Source organism: Lactuca sativa, chromosome 8 (genome assembly GCF_002870075.4).
Source record: "Lactuca sativa cultivar Salinas chromosome 8, Lsat_Salinas_v11, whole genome shotgun sequence".
In the NCBI taxonomy this organism is placed as follows: domain Eukaryota; kingdom Viridiplantae; phylum Streptophyta; class Magnoliopsida; order Asterales; family Asteraceae; genus Lactuca; species Lactuca sativa.
Window position 1 is genome coordinate 164973392 of NC_056630.2, and position 6641 is coordinate 164980032.

The following is a 6641-nucleotide window of genomic DNA, read 5'->3' on the forward strand; positions in this document are numbered from 1 at the left end:
CTGCTTGCGTTAGGAATAAAAGGTAGAATTTGTCTAAAATCTCCTTCAAAAACTATTGTTTTTCCTCCAAACAACAACTTTGAGTTGGTACGAAGATCACAAGTGAATATATCTTTCATAGAACGATCCAAGGCTTCAAATGCATGCTTATGAATCATAGGTGCCTCGTCCCATATAATCAATGATGTTTTTTTTTAACAATTCGGCTACATCACTGTCTTTCCCAAAAGAACAAAAAGAATCATCTGTAAGATTTAGAGAAATTATAAAGCATGAGTGTATGTGGACCATCAACAAACTTTATAGCACCATTATTTAACCCTATTGTGGGTTTTTGAATGTAGTAATCACCATATTCTTCCAAAGTTTTTCCTTGTAGGGATGCAAATGGTTTATCCACATCACATTCAATTTTGGCGCCCTATAAATAGATGAAAAAATATAATAATAAGTTATACTACACATAAAAATAATTATAACTTAACATGTATAAATAAAAAATATTAAAAATAATAAACTAAAAAAAATCCAAAATACCCTTGCGTCCATCAATATCATTCCAATCATACGAATCTGTTTCCACAGACGAATGATTCAAACCTAGATCATGTAGTCATCTTTTGCGAGTGCCAAGTCACTGATCATGGTAACGTTGGTGTTTTCCATTAAGCTGTAAACCAAATGTAGTAATGAAGATTAGTTGTTATATAACAGAAAAGTATTATAAATAAATGACAAAAATAATTTTCAAAAGCATGATGACAAAGCATAAATAGTACACATATAAGAAATTAAATATATGTATTTGCACTCTTTACAAATATATAAATAAGTAAAATGGAAACGATAAATTTAACAAATTTGTTTGGCTTGTAAGTTGTGCATTTGCTTCTGTAAATTGCATTATTGAACATCCTGTTGTAGAAATTGTTTCCAAATTTGTTTGGCTTGTAAGTTGTGCATTCTCGACCAAATGCATTAAAGATATTATGTTATTGAAATTCTAATTGTTTTGAATTTTAATTCCTTAAAACCAATCACCTGCTTACTCTATTTTGAAGAATTGCCTATACATTGGTTGTGTTATCCAACGAAATTTAATCCTTTATATGCATGTGATCAATTTTAATTCACAAGTATTTAAGATATTTAGATATGTAGGAGAAAAGACTCAAAGCAAAAGTGCAAAACATGGCAATCACAGTTGTTGCAGCAGGGTGTGTTACAGGGAAAAAAAATTTCTTTGAGGCATTTAATCGAACAACTTATATGCAGTAAAACATGTGTAAATAATTAGTATATAAATTTGTATACAATTCGACCATATCATGGAAAGGAGAAGAGGAAAACATGAAATGTTCAAATAAAAAAGAATCAAATCATTTTGGTGATTCTGTAAACTAATTGTATTGATCATTACATATGCTAACCTGATGTAGTAGATATTGTTGATAATGGAGTTTGATGATGAACGTGGTGATGTTGTAAATCTTCAATCTCTCAATAAAACGTGACATATGAATGAGATTGTAGCTGTATATATTTTTCAAAATTGAATTTGGAAGGATATGAAGAATAGATGTGAATGAAATGATTTGATAAGTTTATGCAAATAAGAGTCAATATGAGTGGTGATTTCCGAGAATTGTGTATGTACTTTAGGAAGATATATTTGGATTAAATGTATTCATAGATAAAAATCAGGAGGACATATTGTGTTTCCTGTATTTGTATAATGCAATAAATTTTTGACAATTTTTAATTTGAAAAAAAAAACAAAAAATCCATAATTTCCCAAGTGGAATAAAATTTAACTGAAAAAAGTATAAAAATGCTATGTGTCATATTGAATGAGGAGGTGACATGTGGCAGAAAAGCTTCATTTATTAAGGGATATTATTATTATTATTATTATTATTATTATTATTATTATTATTATTATTATTATTATTATTATTATAAATTTCGATAACCGTATAAAATTCGAACGATATTATAAAATTTGAACCACTATATAAAATGGAACAAAAGTAAAGTTTGGTATGAATCCGATTAACGCACCACACAAATGTAATACCAAACCAATTAATATATCCGTGATAAATAAAGACAAACTTTGTTTTTGTTCCTTTTTCTATAGTCGTTCGATTTTTATTATGTCGTCCGAATTTTAAAATTTCATACGAATTTTAAAATGTTGTTCGAATTTTATACGTTTATTGAAATTAATAATAATAATAATAATAATAGTAATAATAATAAGATTAAAATAGAAAATTTTAAAAACAACAAAAAAAACAAAAAAAACAAGAAAAGACAAAAAGTCACAAATGGTGGAACTGGAAAAGAAGTGGTAGCCGTAAAGTTGTAGTAAGACTCACTACAATATTAATTGGAAGTCAGAGATATCACAGACAGAAAGGGATATCCCTTTCTACTTTCTCTTATTCTCGACGCCGCAATCTGATCCACCAAGAGATTCAATCATTGACTGCATCTTCTCCCTCCTCGCTCACCCACTCCGCCATCGGTAAAGGGTTTCAGAGGTGGCGATGGCTCACTTTACTTGTCTTCCTCCATTCTTGTCACTATGGTGGGGTAGCTTCATGACATGGTAGTGGATCCAATGGTCATTGCTTCATGGTACTATGACTTTGGTGGATTCATGGCGATGATGGCAGCAGATCTAGAATCTTTTAGTTTTTAGTATCGGTTTTCAGGCAATGGATTAGTATCGGTTTTCAGGCAACGGAAGGACAGATGTTTTCGGGGGAGAGGGTGTTTTCGGAAAGATAAGAGACAACGATGGTGGTGGTGGTGATTGTTTATTATTTGTGTGAAAAAGTTCCGTTGGGAGGGCTTCAAAAGCGGTGGTGAATTAAAATGAGTGAGAAGTACATGAGATGTACGGGGTGTAGGGTTTTTGGTGGGTTCCATTTTGAGTTTATTTAATCATTTATATTCATTAATAATAAATAAATAATAAAAAAATTAAAAAAGATAAAGACAAAGAACAAGATGGTCTTTTCATCTCTACAAGGGATGAAAAATGCAATAAAACCAAAACCTAGGGATCGTTCCAGTGCAAACGAAAACATAGGACTAAATGTGAAATTTTTGCAAACCATACGGAGCATTTCAGTATTTTGTACTTTAGGATATGTATCGAGTAAATTACAAAAATCTTTTGTTTCATTTAAGGTATCCATTGAGTAAATTACGAAAATCGTTTGTTTAATTTAGGATATGCATAGAGTAAATTACGTTAATCGTTTGTTTAATTTAGGATATGCATAGAGTAAATTACAAAAACTGTCTGCGCCGCGCAGACATTAGGTTTCGCAGAACGTTTGTTTTTTTGAAGACTGCAGACCTAAAAAGGTATGCGCGTCCTTTTCTTTGCGCAGATGAGTCTTCAAACATCTTTAGACATCTTCTAGCCTAAAACACACACACACACACACACACACACACACACACATATATATATATATATATATATATATATATATATATATATATATATATAGGCTTAGGTTATTGTATTCTAACTAATTATAGTATGGACGTAGGGTCGATTGTGGACCAATCATTTAAGTTATTTTAAGAAAAATGATTAGTAAATATTATTGAATAAAAAGTAATTGAAAAATACAATTTAATTTCACTATAAGGATATTTTAGTCAATTGAGATATATTTAAAAAAGGAAAATTCCAGATTTTTTGGGAATAATTCATTCTCTTGGTTTAAGAATTTTGATTTTTTTTAATTCATTCAATTTTAATGATAATGTAATTTTTAATTATACTCGATTTCATTCTTTCATAATGACATTATGTTATAATGATATATATTCGATAAGAATGTCAGAATATATATTTTTGACAGAATACATATTTTGATTAAATGAGCATATTGAAGAAAGACAACATTGTTGAAACATTAGTTGAAAATTAACAAAACTTATATATATATATATATATATATATATATATATATATATATATATATATATATTGTAATACAATTATACATATTCTAACAGAATGCCATAAAAATGAAATAAATTCTTAAAAAACAGAGCATGCTTAAATATACAATTCTTGAACAAATGCAATTGATCTTCTTCACATGTTTTCTTAAAAAATAAAAGTTAAGCTTCCCTTCTCTTTTTGGTTATTTAGGTCTGATCAATTGGCAGGTCTACATGTGAAGAACATCGCCCTTCATAATTCTAAATGAATATTGGTCTTCCTCATTCTAAAGGCTTCCTCGTTCTGATAGAATCTTGGTCATCCTCGTGAACCTGTCAATCTTGCAACCAAAAAAGCTTTTAAGAATGGAGCAATCCATAAAAATTTATAAAAATTACAAAAAGAAAAAAAAAATGCTCTAGATTATCAAGTAAATTCTCAATTACAGAAGGAATGTTTGATAGAACTTAATCAACTTTGTAGAGGGTTGCAAATAGCAACATCCACATGGAGGGTGGGTGGTTGGAATGGTGTCAAATTCAGGCTTCAAATCAAAATAAATGATACGTAATTCAATACTATAACACTTCTAAACATTGCCTTGTTATCGCCCGAATTTGCATGTTCAATAAACAATAAACTTCTAAACATTCTACTAAGAATCTGATTTGTTGATAATCAAAAAATATAAATAAACACTCACGATGATCATTAGACCATTAATGATTCCTTTGGTAGGCCAAAACAAATTACTACCAAAAAAATATAGATAAACACTTACATTGTCCAAACTCTTGTGCCCTTTATCGCTACAACATATTCTCCCATGCACAATCTATATAAAAACATCCAATTCAATAAAAAAATTCCTAATTAATTAAATTCATTAAATTATTTGTAAAGAAAAAGAGTATATACATACACAAATATTGCAGTCCTTGGAGATGTTGAAATTGTCATACACGAGACCTTTCTAATGTATAGATCGTATTTGAAGTAATGTATGCGTTGGGCTCCGTAAATTATTGAATGTTATGCTAGCTTCAGATTGTGAAGGATCAACCTCAACATCACATCCTCAGAACAATTCTTGATCAACTGGTTCTGAAACACAATAATTTCCTTATTGAACATCATATATGTTCCTGCTACTCAAGCTCACATATGATTTTCGTCACATCTACAATAAAAGTTTTAACTGGTTTAAAATCATAACATGGAAATACATTTCAAATCACGTCAAGAAATCACGTGGCCAAATAGATTCATGGTGATTTCTCTGCTGCCACATCAAGTGTTGGGAGAGAGGCCAAGTCTTCAACGAAATTACCGATTTTGATGAGATAGGGGTGGCGTCGGGGGCGGTGATCAGTTTATGAAGTCCTTTGCTGCCCAGATCGGGCCAGAGGAGAGAGAGGAAAATAGAATGGTGGGCTAGGGTTACTGTGCCGATGAAATGGAAAAGGGAGCCAGGCGATGTATCTCGATTAGATACAGACAACTAGGGCTTTTTAGGTGGAAGAGTGAAGTTATTGAGGAAGAAGATGCAGACTTGAAGAATAGATTCGTACACCTCATCAGTAAAAGAGGTGGGTGACTTGGTCGCCGACTAGGAAGCCTCTACAATCTGCATCTTCAAGTTGACGATGGGTTTTAGAGAAAGAGTGGGAACAGGTGATGGTGTTATAAGAACGACTGTATATATACGAGGAAGAAATTAGGTTAAAATCAATAAAACTAGAATGACTATAGGAGTATTTTTTTGGAAGTTATTTATCAAATTACCATTATTTATTTATTTATTTAATTATTTAATTTTTTTTATTTAATTTTGATTGGTCCACAATCATCTTTACATCCACACAATAAATAGTTAGAATACTTGAATATATATATATATATATATATATATATATATATATATATATATATATATATATATATATATATATATATATATATATATATATATATATCTTAGTATTATTTTTTTTAACTTAGATTTATTCCAACTTTATCTATGATAAACAATTTGGAAAAAAGTTATAATACTTAAAGAAAAAGGTTCGATGATACAATCATGACTTTTGTGACAAATTTATAAATAAAATTTTAATTACAATAATGGTTAGTGGAGCTGTTTATATAGATATGAAAATAAATTGTAATATTGTCTTATATTTTTTGTGCCAAATTTTATAAAACATTATTTAATACAATATCATTTATTTATTGGAATAAATATTTATGGCCAATTTTTATTTTCATTTAACTGAAAAGGTAAAATGAAAATTTTGAAATTTTCATTTAAAATCAAAGTTTCTTTCCATCCATTTTACGTGTTAAATACTTTTATTCTTAATTACAAAGTTTATGTATATCTTTGCGACCAAAGTTTGTTAATTTTATCAAATATATACGTTAACTCGTACCATTTTATTTTCATTTTTTTATACAATAATATATAAAAGTCGATCTACATTTGTTAATTATCCATAATAAAGTCATAAAATTAATGAAAAACTCTTTTACGTTTAAAAAAACCATTTTAATTAGATTTTAGTTTATTCTAGCATCCTGTTAAAAAACAAACAATCTTCTTTTTTCTTTTTTCAGACTGTAGAAGTTTGATCCACTTCTTCTACTGCAGAGGTCTGCTGATGTG

General features: G+C 29.2%; 1 long non-coding RNA gene across 1 annotated transcript; it reads right to left on the reverse strand.

Moving 5' to 3' along the window:
• Positions 1 to 4054: 4054 nt before the first annotated feature.
• Positions 4055 to 5638, reverse strand: LOC111902729 (uncharacterized). The gene is made up of 3 exons (XR_002853937.3): positions 4899 to 5638; positions 4758 to 4811; positions 4055 to 4316 (listed from the first exon to the last, which is right to left on the reverse strand). It is a non-coding gene; the product is annotated as an uncharacterized LOC111902729 (long non-coding RNA).
• Positions 5639 to 6641: the final 1003 nt, after the last annotated feature.